This window comes from Alligator sinensis, unplaced genomic scaffold (assembly GCF_000455745.1).
Source record: "Alligator sinensis unplaced genomic scaffold, ASM45574v1 scaffold43_1, whole genome shotgun sequence".
NCBI classification, from domain to species: Eukaryota; Metazoa; Chordata; order Crocodylia; family Alligatoridae; genus Alligator; species Alligator sinensis.
In genome coordinates, this window is record NW_005842092.1 from 473,178 (window position 1) to 487,828 (window position 14,651).

The following is a 14,651-nucleotide window of genomic DNA, read 5'->3' on the forward strand; positions in this document are numbered from 1 at the left end:
ACTCTTTCCTGCCTATGCAGGGGGTTGGACTCGATGATCTATTGAGGTCCCTTCTGACCCTAACATCTATGAATCTATGAATCATGGACCAAAGGGTCAAATAAACTAAACACTTGTGTTTAAAAAGTCATGCATCTAGTTTTTGTGAGATGATTACTGATGCCAGTTAACTGTGAACCCATGCCCAATAGCAAATCCCATTTGCATGTGCATTTATCTATTTTTCATGAGATCTTTTAACATCAGCAGGTGTAAATTAGGTTCACAATTGTGCATCTACCTTGCTTGAAAATCTGTTTCAGTATGGGCTTTTGCTCCTAATTACATTTCATATATAGATTTAATGGAGAATTTAATTATAAGTTTATTACGAATGGAACCATTGCTTATCTTAAATTCTGTAAACTAGTGTATATTTACTGCACTATATAAGCAATTTTAATTATTAATATTCTGTACTATGTCATGTTAATGTGAAAGCATAAAAGAATTATCAGAAATAAAATACAGGCTTTTATACCTCTGCAAAGAATAGACTCGTCATACATTTGTAAATTAGAATACAAAATTAAAAGGAGTAGCTTGCTGAAATATTGCATTTTTTTACTGCTGTTTGGAATGAGACAGTCTAAAGAAATAGCATATTAGCCTTATATCAAGAATACCCTCTCTAGAAACAATGAATAATGAACTAGGAAACAAGTAGATAATGCCAGAAATAGTTATTAAAAGATCAGATATGTTAAACAATTACACGTCTCCAGACTAGATCATATATCCAAGTCGCTGAAAGTCAGCTAACTAAACCAAAAATGAACACTAATATCAGAAGTTAGAACTGTATTTACTCTGCGGTTACTAAACAGGATGAGAAATCACTTTAGATTGGAAATTGGTTAGAGAACAAGAAGAAAGCAAGTCACAAATGACATTTTCATGAGTATGAATTGATGCAATGTGTTTAGGTCAGGAAAAATGTGTATCACTATACGTTTTCAGCACGAAGCTGACATTTCTTCCCTAGTGCTGCAAAATTTAAAATGACGTTCCTTTATTTTCCATGGAGACAGCTGCTATAGTTCCCAGCTGAAAATTGGCCTCAGCTGGCATGTAGCAAAAGGGAATACATGTAGATAATAGTCATGAACTAGTGAGCACTGCTGGTTGACCAGTTATCAAATTGCTGGTAAGCTGTATTTTCAGTTGTAATTCCAGGTGGCACACATATTCTTCCCTTTATTTCTATAACTTTCGTTTGTGGTAACACTATAATTTAGTGCATATAATGAGCTAATGGCTTTCAAGTGTATTCTTTGATACAATGAAGTGTATGGATAAGGATTTTTCTTTTCAGGAGGCTTTTCTCTTTTTTTAAGGCTTCAACAGATTCCTTTCAAATACAAACTAATAATCCTGCAAATCTATTACAAAGCCATTATAAAGGGAATGGCATGATTGTATGTATCCCAATATCATAAACAAAGGTTGTCAGGAGTTTTCTGTTGAAACACAGTGGGTGCATCTACATGTGCAATAGATCCTGGAATTTACTTGCGAGTAAACTACTCACGAGTAAATGCTCCCAGCCAGGCATCTACATATGTAGAGAAGTGGGAGCAGATTTGCTGCTAATAGCAGTAAACTGCTTTCGCTTCCTGACGCCCGGCAGTGGGCCCCTGTCACCACCAATGGGAGCTCGAATACGTGTGTCACCCGGAATTACAACTGAAACTACAGCTTTCGAGCAATTTGATAACTGGTCAACCAGTGCTACTGACTGTGTGCTAGCCCAGGGGTTGGCAGGGAGCAGAGGGCTAGGAGACAGCTGTCTCCTAGCCAGGGCTGAGACATTGCTCCTTGCCTCCGGGGGGCTGCCTTATGCAGGGGCAGGGACAATGTCCCTCTGCCCCAGTAGCAGGGAGCTCCCAGTCCCAGCTCCCTTATCAGGACAGGGAATTTGGAAAGAGCTGCAGAAGACAGGCAGGTTCCAGCCCCCTGTCCTGATCTGCCAGTGGTATATATTTTTGAGTGATATAAACTGATGACACATATTGGGGTTAAAGAGATCTATCAAGTACCCCCACTGAAGTTACTGGAATTATATCAAGGATAAAATTGGACACTATGATGACCAGATCCCTCCTCAAACTCTCCACTCGTTCCAGTTCAGCGCCTCAAGTACAATCTTGTTTTTACTTTCATCTCTTTTCACAAATCAGTCCCACTAGACTTGTCTGCTCTTATCACTTATTGTAGAGTTTCCCTGTCCTATCTTTGTGCTCTGACCGTGCGAGCTTTGTACATATGTTATGTCAAGATCTTATTAAAACATTACCAAAAAAATAGTTATTTCTTCCATTGTGCCATTTCCATTGGAACATCTTCTCTGAGTATAAAGAAAAATGAGATGCTCTTCTGCCCCGATAGCTAAAGGCAACTAGCCAACAGTGTTTCCAACTGTCTATAAATTTACAGACAGTCTGTAATTGAAGAAAAAAAAAAGGCTAGAAACATCTGTTCTTGAAGTCTGTTAAAAAAAAGGGGGGGCTGTACATAAAAACACTAAGCAACCATGAGCTTGACTAAGGATCTGTCATCAGAAAGAAGCTGGAGGCAAATGTTGAAGGACAGACAGAGCAGATCAGTGCCACCTCGTGTCAGAGTCGCAGCACAGAACTCTGCAGGGAGCGTTTTCTCAGGGCTTTGTAGCCCATGGAGCCTCCAAAGCCCCAAGCCATGTGCTGCTGCTGTATCCCATTCCTACACAGGGAGATAGAATTCCACATCGGTGGTCTGTGCTGAGAAAGCAGGTGGGGCTGTCAGAGGTCAGTTTTGGGAAGTGGACTGGGGGGGTAGCATGGTGAGGGGTGCAGTAAGGAGTATTGGGGTGGGGGGTGAGTAGGGAGTAGGGAACCCCTGGGGTGGGGGCAGCATGGTGGAAAAAAACATTAGCTGGCCAAGACAGCTTCTTTCACAACTGCTGTGCTACAAGACTGACTGGAGCGGCAGCTAAAAGCAAGTTTTTAAACAGAATCCTGCTCACAAATTTGCCAGAACTCAGAATGGCTGATCAAACTCTGTACTGCCTTTGTCTCTCTAGTAGTGAGGTTGCAAAAACAGCACCAGAGAGAAAATAAAGCTTCTATTTTTTCCTGTACCTTCATCTCCCCTTGTGCACATGTGTCTTGATTTATTTTCAAGGAAGCAAGATTTGATTTTTGCTCCCCCTATCAATTAAACTTTATTTCTCCCTGACTTCTCCCCTCAAACAAACCAAACCAAGCCAAGCCAAACCAAACCAAACCAAACCTTCAATTATTACTATCTTTCACTTCATCTAAAAAAGAGGTGACATGGTGTTTTCCCTAAAAATATCCTGTACAGCTAAAAGGAAATTGAAAAAGGGGATATGGGTAATATAAAATCTTTACTTAATATTATAACTGCTTTTTAAATGCTTATTATTTCTTTACTAAAAAGTTCAGATGATTTTTCATCATAGGACTGGAAAGACCCGACATATCCGATTTGAAACCACGAGATTTGTTTAACATTTTAGTATACGATAGTGACCACTTTGAATTTGTGGACCAATTTGTTGCATCAAAATTAACACAACATGGACTTTGTCATTGTATTTATTTGTACAACATTTAATTCATACCGCTAACCCTGATTGTAGACTCTGGACACTGCTGAAACGAAAACAAGGAAGCAGGTACCAGGTATTTCACATGACTTAATTATACTCCATTCCAAGCAACTTTTGCAGCCTACTGAATATGAGAATACATTTCTCCTTCTGATTCTAATGGAATAGTTCTTTGATTTTTTTAAATCAATAAAACTCTGCACATGTGCTTGTTTGTGTGATCTCTCCTTCTAAAACCAGTTCTCCTAAAGCTCATCGCATCAAGAAAAAGCTGTATTCAGAATTGGGTGAAATAAGAAAAATCAGGTGCAATAACAAGTTACAAATCCCATTGCTATGTTTATTGTTATGTACAAATGGCATATCCAGTCTGAGGAAAGGAATTGTGTGCTGGTGTTTCTTATTATGTCTTGGTTTGTTTCTGAGCAAGAAATGATTGCCGTAGCAATTCCTCTATTGTTTCTACTGTCACATGCCCATGAAGGGGACCCACAAAAGTGGAGGGTGTGTTTGAGTAATTAAATGGGGCAGCTATAATACAAGGTCCCCTTTCCAGAGAGATAGCACTTGAATGCCCATGTGCCAAGGAAGTATCCCTATGTACCTGGAAGAACAGAACTCCAGCACATTGGTTTAAATACCACTATCCAGTGAACATCCATTATGTAGCTCAGCCAGACGACAGCTCCAAATAGATTGCATTGTTTTGGTTGGTAAGGTCACAGATGTGCTACAGTCAGGAATGAATATGTACCGGAGCAAAAATCCAAAGATCAACAATTATTTCACTTAGGTTCTTAACACATTAAAAATATAAATGCTACCTCTTTGGATTAACTGGGCACATCTAAATGTGCATGAATGCACCTTTGCTACTGAGCATTTAGTACCTCTAATATGAGGTACTACATAACTGTGCAGTAGCTGGTGGTCCTGTGCAGTAGCAAAGGCACATCATTTTTTTGTGATGCTTAATGCACAGTAGACTAATTCTACTGCACATTAGCACAATAGCATTACTTTTGACGTGATGCGCTAACACGCAGTAGATTAGTCTACTGCGTATTAAGCATCTCTTGTAGACATATCCACTAAGTATAAGAAGATATGTACCTACAGAAGTAGAGTAAGGCAGAAGGATAGTAAGGAAGTATTTTATGTACTCTGTCAATCCAAAGCCCTGATTGTATTTATTTTGATGGAATAAGAAAAGTCTGTTATTGAAACTGCAGTTTGTAGCCAAATGTAAATGATGCAATACCCCAGATTTTAAAATATAGTTCTCCATATTATTGAGAAGGTACATCATATGTGAGTTAAAGAGGAACTATTCTAGGGAAAATGCTTTAAAAGCCCAACAGGGAAACAGACAATTAGATTAAAATATACAAGACTTTGTTGAGAATAAAAGCTTGTGATGTTAGAGAGATCAAACTTCAAACTTTGTAAGCATCCACAGAAAGTAATACGTCTGTCCTTAAATACTGTTCCCAGGATTTTTGTTGCAATGCAAGTAAGTACACAGTGGAAACTGCACATTCAATGTATGAGGAATACATGGTGTGATAAAGAAAATAAGAGCCTCTGAGGGAATAATTGCTTCACCGTAGGGAACTCATGCAACTTAACTTGAACTTTAAATCGATCGGCTTTCTTATTTGTTACTGGTGGTGCACAGTGGTATGACTAGGAAATTTTACAGCCATAAAATGGGTGTTTTCAATGTCATGCAGCATGTTAATGCTGGGAGTATTTTTATATATGTTGAGCTCTCCTTCAACTATATTCTCTTAAGTAAACATATATAAAATGCAAAATAGTATAATGAGATGCTTCGAAGTATGCATATAAATGATTGTTCTGAGCCCATGGAAAAGGACTGAACAAATAATCGCTCTATTTTTTAAATATGTTTATCACTTTCATTCTTTCCATGGGCTGCAGAGCTGTGATCATTACCATATTTCGATAGATACCCCTGTGTGCTTATGCTATGACTGGGCAGAGGGCTTACAGGATTACATGCTTGATTTCCCCTGAAAGCCTCTCTTTCCAGTAAATATTGTGGCAATTTGAAAGGATTACTTTCTTATGTCCCTCTCAATTTTTCCAACTATTTTTGATTTGATGGCAACAGCTGGTAGTCACTTAAGGGTGACAAGAATACTCTCATCATATCCTTGTTAGGTGGACACATCTTATGCTCCCCAATTGTAGAAGGGGTTCCCAAGGGGGAACAGGGGACGAACAGGAAGAAATAGATTAGTTCTTGCTGCAAATGGGGCTGTAGGTCAAATTTTTCCTCTAGAAAATGTTGAAGTTTGTAAGTACCGGTTGAGATTTCCAAGCATCTGCAATCTGTTTTAAATAGTTTGGGTTTATTCGGACAACAAAGCATTCCATTCATTTCTGTATTTATTTTTCTATAATTATCACATACTGGGGGTGAGTTGGGGAGAGGATTATTCATGGCAACTTCCAATCCATGCTCTCATCTGAACATACTCTTGCTCTGAGCAGAGTATTTAAAAAGTTATCCTTTGTCTGTACCTATTCCTTGGTTTTACACTGTTAGTTTTCATTAATTTGTCCCATGTTCTTTAGTAGGAACCGAGAATTCACTTAGTACATTTATTCTCCATACTTTACAGCATAGGTTTGGCAAGAGCAGCAAACTTAGATGGCATAATGCTTGTTATATACCAAAAATTCCCGAAAGGTGCATTCTCTGTCTACATATGATATGTAGCAAGGTTCACCCCTCTATACCCAAGCTTTATAAAGATGAGTTCAATATTCAAGTCTTAAAAATGTCTATGTTTAAATTAACCTTGACTGGTAAGAATGGAGAATTAATCACTATAGTCTCTCACCTTGTTCATAGGATTTATTATTAGAAGATAAAAATATGAAGAGAAATTGGTTTACTTTTTGCAGATGAGAAAAATAGGTTAAATAACTTATACAACGTCATGCAATACACCTGCTGAAGACCTGGAAGCTGACCAACATATACATAATTTTAGTCCTGAAAGTTACCATACTACATCTTTCTTGCATGTAAACCATCCAGTTGCACATTGAGGTGATATCCCAATTACAAACAACTGCATTTTGTCTTGCACATCACATGACCCCAAAATAAGATTCACAACTTGTTTTGGGAAGGCAGAATGAAGGAAAGAAAGCTTTCTTTTCCCAAAGTCATGTCTCAATGGTAGCTTCATGGGACAGGATCACAGCCTTGGGTCAGCTGAAAGCTGCTACCAATTTGATATCAGCTGTGACAGGATTTAAGCTTTAGGTACAGAGCTGAAGGAGAGAATGAGCTGAAGGACACTGAAGTGTAGACTACATCCCTCCTTCATGCAGCTGGGACCCCAGCATGGATCCAGCCTCTAGCAGCCATTCCATCATCCCCATGTTTCCCTTCAGTATATCTATCTATCTATCTTAGTGACATTCCATTTTAATCACAGAAAAATGTGGATTTGGGTTTACTTTTTTAAATCTGAAAATTGGGGGTTTTTTTAACAATGAAAACCAGGATCCCTAGTGATAAATAAGGGAGAACATAACAATACCTCTACAGTACGTTACTTGGACTATCTATCATATTAACTCTTAAATTTTGAATCCAAGTCTTATGTCTTGAATTCAAGTAAACATGGTACTACTTTCTTATACAATTCCCAGGACCATGTTATTTGAGAATCTCAGGTATCACTGTTTCCCGTATAAAGCCTCTATGAGGTAGGAAAGAATATTAATACCCATGATAGTGATGGGAAATGGAAGCATGTGCACCCCACGGCCTTCCATAGACTGCAGTGGGTATGGAACAACTATCATATTTATCTGAATACAGGACATCTTTGTATTTAAGATGCCCCCATACAAATTAGATTCTATACATGGAACATTTATAATTTTCCAAGTATAGAATCTAATATTGGAGGGTTGTCTTAGATTTGTCTCCCATACTGCTGCACTGGGAAAAGCATGGCAAGGAGGCAAGCAGCAGCAGGGGAGTCAAACAGCCTAACCTCCACCCATCAGCCCTTGCCTCTTTCCCCCTGCTGCCAGTCCCCCATCCCCACCACTCACCCTGCTGCTCTTTATCTCCTCTTCCCACATCAGGGCCAGAGCTGCTGCTCTTCCACTACCGCTACATGGCTGGGTGGGACCTGGAATCACTATGTCCTCCATGCTTGGGCTAGAGCAGGGCTGGAGCTGTAGTGACAACCAGGTATAAGCAGCATAAGACAGGAGCATCAAGAGGGAAGAGGCAGTGGGGGGTGAGGGGGTGGCAGGCAGAGGCCATTGCTCTTACCCTGAGCCCAGGTCAGGGCTGGAGTTAAAGCAGTAGCAGTTGCCTGCCTTCCTGCCTTATACTCCAATTCAAGGCGAGGGCCTTTTTCTCCCCCCATTTTGAATGGGGAAAGAACCTCCTCTAAATATCATTATTTCCCTTATAATGCCTGTGTAAAGTAGAAAAGAATATTAATACACATAATACTGATGGGAAATAGAAGCACCTATTCCCCAAGACCTTCCATAGACTGCAGTTGGTGTGGGACCAGACTGTGAGACTGAAAGGTAGGCTTATGCATGAGCTAGAATATCTGGGCTAGCTTTGGTATCTCTACACCACATTGCACTGAGACATGAAGACATATTTTTAGTTTCCTCGTTTTGGAAAAGTTTATGGAACAGTCAGAAAATGATCCAAGTCCCAGTCTAAAGTTTTATTCACACGGATATTCTTTGTCTTTTGTTACATAGTACTTGCTGGTATATTTTATGTGTATTTAATATTCAAATTCAATGCAGAAGCAGAGAGGTCAAATATTGTGTGACTGAGTTAGGGTTTGTGTTTTGGATACACTAGAAAAATGAAGCTTTGTCAGAAAAAAATATGCAAATCACCTTGCATTGATAGAGATTTAAATAAAAATAGGATCTGAAACATTAATATGAACCCAGGAAGAAGTAAGACGTACAGTGCGTGTCTACATGTGCAATGAGTGCACATGAATAAACTCCAGAGCTTGTTGAGCCAGAGTTTTATGCTCCTGGTCACACCATTTGAATGTGCATCTGGGAGTAAAAAACTCCAGAATATATTGTTCCAGAGTTTATTTTTGCTCAGCACATTGAAACCAGTCAGAATGCCCTCATCTCAATGTGCTATGGAGGAGATGGCTGGTGCACAAAGGTCCCCCCACATTGAAGCAGCTTCATGCCCCAGCCAGCCAGGCAATGTCTACATGTGTGCTCATGTGCACAAAAAAAAAAAATCCAGAGCAGGTTAGTACTTGTATTTTACAGATTTTATTAGTTTTGTGCACCCTAATACGGTCACATGTGCAGACACAGAGAGGTGTATAATGGAGCTAATTAGGCAGCTCTGCCATAAATGTCTCAAATAGATACATCCACAGGGCGCATCCCGATGAGCATACACATGCAGGAGTGTGGCAAAGTGGCTCAAATGGGCCAGTCCCAGCAGCCTTATCTGGGCTCCTGAGGGCCTTCTATGCTGAGCTAGCTGCCTGGAGCCTGAATGGCTCTAGTTGGCCAGGCTCCAGTTTCTGGTGGCTCATACTGCTCCACATGCACCATGTCGCCTTTTTAGCGGGGGGGAGGGGTTGTTTGTTTGTTTTTTTAAATTGGGGTCTCCCAGTGTCAGAAAAACTCACCATACTAATTAGCAGTGAACAGGTACACATGCACCGTGCACAGTTTGAGCTGCTGCAAACTGCACGTGCACACTCATTGGGACATTCCCACAGTGTCCTACATTCATCATAGTGGCAGGACAACTTAATCTCCCACACTACCCCTACCGAAAGGATTTACTTGATGTTCCATGTCCAGATCATAGCAATATACTTTTTTTTGAAGAATTCCCTGATTTTGCAAGGTTTTGATAACTCATAGATATCAGTGGGGCAAAAGGAAACTAAACACATGGGCACATAATCAATCCCACAGGCTGGGTCAATGTAATATTCTTAGCTATAGATGCCAAGCCATAGATATCAATGTTTCTCAGTTAATCTGCCCCTCTATGACCTGCCTTTGAATGAAAAATCCATGGCTCTCCCTTGATTTAAAAATAAATTATTCCATGTCAGGGGTTTTACGTAACTTATTCCTTATGATCTTAAACTTCACACACAAAGTTCTGTTCATTATTAGAACTGGTGTTATTTCAATACTTGTTTGAATTTATTGAGAGTTTCAGCTTCAGAAAAAACAATGTAAGACAAGACATGGATGTATGTGTCTTGGACTCCAAAAACTGCCACAATGCAAACGATACATACAAATAATAATAAAAACACAGAATTTTCCAAGTATGCAAGGCTCTGAAATCAAGTTAAAATGCATGTTGAAATGTGTGTGTATGTATGTATGTATATAGCCAATTTCATCCATAATACAGCTCACAGAATCAACCATATGTCTCTTCTTAGGAAATTCTCCACCCAAGTTTACTGTTGCCTCTTTAGAGAAGGAGAAAGAAACACAAGAGGAGGTTGTTGTTTTGGCTGTCACATCATAGTTATGACATGATCCAAACAGTGCAAGAATTTAAAGTTACTTAATTTAGCTGTATTTAATTTCTGAAGATTATTCCACATTTCTTGATTCCAGCCAAGACAGAAACAGCATAAGTGACAGAAAAAGCAGGGTGGAGAATGGGTGTTTGTGCCAGGTAGGACTAGAAAATGAAGTGTTGTAAAACTTGAGTCAAATTCCTTCACTCCTAAAATTCTTACTCAGCTAAAGTTTCATCCTATCATCGGGGATTAAAGAGATTATGATAATGTAGATTACTGGATATGTATTTTGGATCCACATTTCAATATGCATTTTACTTTAGCTTTAGAACCTTGTACACTTGGCACATTCTAGTTATTTTTAATATTATTTGTCTGTACAGCTTGTATTGCAGTAGTCCCTTGAAGCCCCAGGAACCAGATAAGCATCTATCAACAACAAAAACAACAATGAGAAGAAGGAACTCTTTGTCACTTGCACCACATGTTTCCACATTTCACCATTGTTGGCTATAGCAGGACTGGGCCCCAGGGGCTGCCATGACACGTGCTGGTGGCTGAACAGCTACTGCCTTACTCTGGTTCTAGATACTCTCCCTTCTGCTCTTACTTTACATGTCTTGATGTAATTGTTAGATCATTAACGGGACCTGTCTAACAGTCCTAGAACCCACACTCATCTCCCCTTCACCAACGGATCTCTTCCCAGGCCCACTATCCCAAACCCAGTCTGTCAGGAGATGGGCCCTCCTGGTCCATTGGTGCCTCAAGGAATCCATTGTCTTATGGGCTAGTCATGGCTTCCAAGCTGCCCTACAGTTGTGCCCATGCCCCACAGGTTTTACTTGATACTGTTCTGTCCCTTGTAGAGTCTTCAGCTGTCCTGGCTTTAGCTTCCCTTTCCTCTAACTGTAAGCCTTCAGCCTTGGCCCACTGATTCGAGTCCAGTTTTCTTGGCTTCAGTCCTTTCAGTTGTCTCTTCCTCTGGGCCTCTGGCTCTTCTCTCTCACTCTGGGGCCCTGGTCCCTGGAATTCATTCTTCTGGGCTTCTAGGCCCCTGGCCCCTGGTCTCTACTCTTCTGGGCTGGTCTCACCCCTCCTGGGCTAGGGGTCCCTGACCCTGGTTCTCAACCCTCTCAGGCAATGCTGGATTCCCTCGCCCCTTTCTCTGTCCTGCAAGGCTCTGGGCCCTCTGACCCAGTCAGAGTCTTGAGTCTGACCACTGACAGGACTCAAGGCAGTCACATGCCCTACAGGTATGACGGGGGCCTCCAAACCTTCCTTGTAATCCCAAACCCAAACAACCAGTATAAACCACAATGCAATAAGAAAGCCCTCTGGCTGTAACAAAAATCTAGCCCTCCACTGGGTTTCATCATAAACTCCAGATCCCTGACTATGTAACAAAGCTTCCCCTTTCTGGGTTATATCCCCACAAACCCTCAGTACCTTACTGGCTTTCCCAGAGCAACTCATTGGTCAGCCAGATGGCCTGCAGCCTTCCTGGTCAGGAGCTCCTTCCTCTGCAGCTTGCAGGGCCAGACTGCCTGCCTGCTCTCAGGCACTGGCTTTATATGCCTCCTAAGACCTGCCTATCCAGTCATGACCCTGTAGCCTCTCACAGATGTACCCTTCCTGTGTCTGCTGACCTGCCCGCTTTCCCAGCCAGGGCTTAGTTCAACAGCCTGCAGCCCTTTGCTTCTAGGCTGCCTCTCTGTCGCCTGGTGCAGTTCACTGCTCTACTCATCCACTCCCTGGATGAGTCACACTCCCAGAATCAGTCCTTGCCTACAGCTGGCCACCTGTCTGTTTGTTGGCAGCTAGCTTCTTAATAGCTAGCTGGTCTCCTGGCTGCCAGTTCTCTCACAGCTAGCCCGTGTCCAGCTGCTCGGGGTCCAAACTGCAGTGCTCTCACTCTGTAAAGCGACAGGAGCCTCCAGGCTTCCTGTTACATTGACATTCAAGGATAAAACTGTGAGAAAGGTACAGGCATTGTTTTCAGTTAGTCAGTCATGAGACAGCTTTTTCTCCCCTAAAATATGGTGGTTAGATTTAAATCAATAGGTCCTTTTAACCTTATAGTTTTGACCTTATAATAAAACCAATAGTTTGACCTCATAGTACCAATCACAGTTTTTAAACTTAGTTAAATTGCTAGAAAGTATTCCATTATTGCTTTGTATAGAAGCAGGGGTAGATGCAAGGAGGATGTTGGGCAGTGAGTTCTCTGAGCTCCCTATTTTATCAGCATGGACTCCTGGAGTCCAAGGCATGAACATTGCCACTGCTTGACTAGAATGCACTTTGAACCTGCAACCAAATTTACTGGTGGGGAGAATAAGGAGTGGGGTGGGCAAGCAGCAAGCATCTTCAGCCCCAGGGCATTTACATCCTATGTGAAATTGGTAGCTTCAGCAAGAACCCACACTGACAAGCTGATGAACATAGACTGCTCCCTGTGTAATCGCCACACAGCCTAAAGGGGTGTATAGCTATATCCCCTTGCCCACCCTGTCCTTGATCCACTCATGTATAGATAAACCATGATACCCAGGAGCATATGACTCAATACTAATTTTGAAGTATGGCCAAGAGTTCATGTACCCATTCCTTAAAAGATCAGGTCCTAAGTATCTTTAACAAGGCCACACCATGGGTTAGAAATGAAATCTTGAATGGTTTAATGTCTAGAGAACATTACCTGTCATGATACATGAGTAGATGCAAAGATGGATGAACAGTAAAACCTCTGAAATGGTCAGGAAACTCTTCTTGAGCTGCTGCTAGGATTTAAGGATTAGATGTAGCTTGGTCCTGAAGACACCACAATGGGACTTAAGTTGAATTCAGGGGCACCTATACACATGCCAGATGTCTGCTCTGACACATGCTAATTAACATGCATTGAGGCAGACTTAATTAATCAAGTCTATTGAGCACATTAATTAATGTGCTCCAACATCCTCTGTGTCACATCCATTCAGCATCTCCACACTTCAAAATGGTGGCGGGGGCTTCTCAGCAACTTAAGAAGTGGTCCAGTTTGATCATCTAGGCATCTTCCTCCCCCCACTAAGCTGCATAGTGATTTAGGAGTTTTGACAGATTATATAATTCAAGGTTGACTATAATGATCTAAATACTTTCTGAGAATATAAGAGAAAATATATGTTTTTTACCAGCATGCATATTGTATTTACTGTAATTATATTTGACCAACTAGTATTACTATAAGAATCTTTGTCCTTTTGAACATCTGTTAAAGGAAATCCAGTTTTAAATCCAGCTATGATTAAAAAGAGGTACAACCCCTGTTACAGACAGATTAAAGAAAATCTTTAATTTGACAGACTTCCATTATAATCTCACTGTGAGTAGGACTATATAGTGGCTAGGATTACTGTTTTTTTAAATTTATTTTTGTTTCTTTGCTTTCTGAAAAAAAACCCACAGGCCTCCTCCCTCAATAATTCATATATATATGAAAAGCTTTATTCAAAAAAAGGAAAAGTAGGATGAAAATTACCAGAAGAGACTGAACTTTAAAAAAAACCTGATGCAGTATATCAGAGTGGGCTATTAAATGTGTAAGCATTTCAGATTACAGCTCATACAGTTAAAGTATACTAAAAATACTTTTAAAACAGAGTTACTGAAAAATAATGCCAAAAGATAAAAAGTCAAGGATATTTGCCGTAACTTATAATTTGTTTTGTTGGTTACCTATAAAAAAATTCAAGATAAGAACTTATTACAGTAATGACCCAACATCTGTTGAAATCAATGGAGATGTACTGAGTACTGAATCAGGTTTTAATTTAAGTGGCTTCTTACCCTCTATTTTTGAAAAGAAATATGTTACAGCAGGAGGTATGCTAGGAAATCAGTTTTTATTCAGACCACCCATTTGGACCCAAATTTTACAAGAAGACAGAAGAAGTTTAATGAAAAAGATGTCGAAGGTTTGTCAAACATACATCTAAAAAAAATTCTTGTTCTTTCCAATAAAAATCTGCATTTCCAGAATCAAAAGTGAATATCTGTTCATTTGCCAGGAGCTCATCTAGTGCAACCCCCTGTTCAAAGCAGACCACCCCAACTAGATTATCCCAGCCAAGGCTTTGTCTAGTCAGGTCAAGGATGGAGATTCCACCACCTCTCTGGGTAACCTGTTCCAGTGCTTTATTACACTCCTTGTAAGAACGTTTTTCCTAATATGTAACCTAAACTTCCCTTGCTGCAACTTGAGACCATTGCTCCTTGTTCTGTCATCTGCTATCACTGGGAAAAGTCCATCTTCATTCTCTTTGGAACTACCCTTCAGATAATTGAAGGCTGCTATTAAATCCCCTCTCAGATTTCTCTTTTCCAGACTAAATCAGCCCAGTTCCCTCAGCCTTTCCTGATAAGTCATATACAACAGCCTCTAA